Raw genomic sequence first — 1,494 nt, 5'->3', positions numbered from 1 at the left:
CGGAGCGGCTGCCCCAGCCCCCCCACCAGCTCCGGGGCCTCCTCTGGATCCTCTCCAACAGCTCCACATCCCTCTGGTGTTGGGGACCCCAGAGCTGGACACTATCACCTGAAGCACTTCATGCATGGCCTTCAATGACCCCTGTGCAGCTAATGTGTGAGAGAAAGAGGCAGCAGAGAGCAAGAGAAAGGACACTGTGCCTGGGAGGCAGGGGCAGAGGCTGGGGGACCAGGGGGCAGGACAGGGGACAGGGCTGCTGGTCGGCCAGGGGAGCTCTCCCAGCGCAGGGGGGCCGTGTCCTGCTGCAGCCAAGGCCATGTCTGAGCCTGTGCACGGTCCCTGTGCGCTTGAGTGGTCTGCTCAAGCCAGTGCAGGGAATGGGAAAGAGCAAGGAAAAAGGAAGAAGGTGTTTTATTAGTAGGTGATAGTCTCACCTCACTTATTACTCTTTGACTATCTATGCAGTGTGTGATTTTTATCTACAGCGTTCCCACTCATTTTGGTGCTGACAAACAGCTCCACAGGTGGTACAGGAGACAAAAAGAGTGCAACAGCTTGTTAAAAGTCTATTCAATTTAACAGTGAAAGTGTTGTTTCAATGATTTTTTGGGGAAAAAAAATCCAATCCTGTAAACTGTGATATACATAAACCCCAAACTCAATTAAAGCTCCTCTCACTGTTGCTCCTCTGAGAGAAACAAGCAACAAGGGACTGCAGTGGAAAAGGTTACAGCCAAGGACACGGAGCTCAGCACAAACACGCCAGGATTCACCATCCAGCGTGAGGAGAGGATTCCAAAAATAGAAAAGAACAAGAAGGGAAAAACACGGAGCAGAAGTGGCCTCGCTGCACCTCCCAGCCAGGCGTGAACCGCCAGCCACTTCCCATGGGTGAAGATGGGTACAGAACACCAGAGCTGCCTCCGGGTGTGCCGGAGCCCAAAGCTGCTCCAGACCCAGGAAGACCTAACTCCTATTTACAGCCTTCCATAAGAGCAGGACAGGAGCAGCCCCTCACAAGGTCAAGGGCAGCATCACTTTTACTCGCTCCCCGTTATGTGGAAAAATAATTGCTCAGTTGGGCCAAAGCTTCCCAAGGGAGCTGGGGCCATGTGCCACCTGACACAGTCCTGCTGACTCAGCTCTGAGCCTAAACCCCACAGTTCAGCCTACCTTCTCCGGTACGTTATCCATACTAATCTTCCAGTAGGAATGCCAAATTCTCCCTGACTTGGCAATTTTCCCTTGCACAAGGCTTGGTGCTGCTGTCACACTTCTGCAGGTGTCCTTGCCTAAGGACAGGGAAGTCTGAAGCCCCAAGTTCTCTGCAATACGTTTGATTTATACCTAAACCACCATTTTGCAGCAGGACCTCACAAGTGCTGTGCTCACCAGCACCCACCAGCTGCGGGCAGGATGGGCAGACAGCACTGCTGGCAGAACCCACTTGCACACAGGAGCACTAGCTTTTTGGATGGGATCCTGTGTTCCCAC

At 53.0% G+C, this 1,494-nt stretch overlaps 1 protein-coding gene across 1 annotated transcript in view; it reads right to left on the bottom strand.

The window, feature by feature from the left end:
- The window catches only part of GIT2 (G protein-coupled receptor kinase interacting ArfGAP 2), a gene marked incomplete at its 5' end in the record, with an annotated part of 23,688 nt that overhangs the window by 3,638 nt on the left and 18,556 nt on the right, over positions 1-1,494 (bottom strand). The gene's annotated exons all lie outside the window — the stretch shown is intronic.

The sequence above is a fragment of the Nestor notabilis genome, unplaced genomic scaffold, assembly GCF_000696875.1.
Source record: "Nestor notabilis isolate BGI_N333 unplaced genomic scaffold, ASM69687v1 scaffold26219, whole genome shotgun sequence".
Taxonomy (NCBI): domain Eukaryota; kingdom Metazoa; phylum Chordata; class Aves; order Psittaciformes; family Psittacidae; genus Nestor; species Nestor notabilis.
This window is presented reverse-complemented; position numbering and strand designations above follow the sequence as displayed.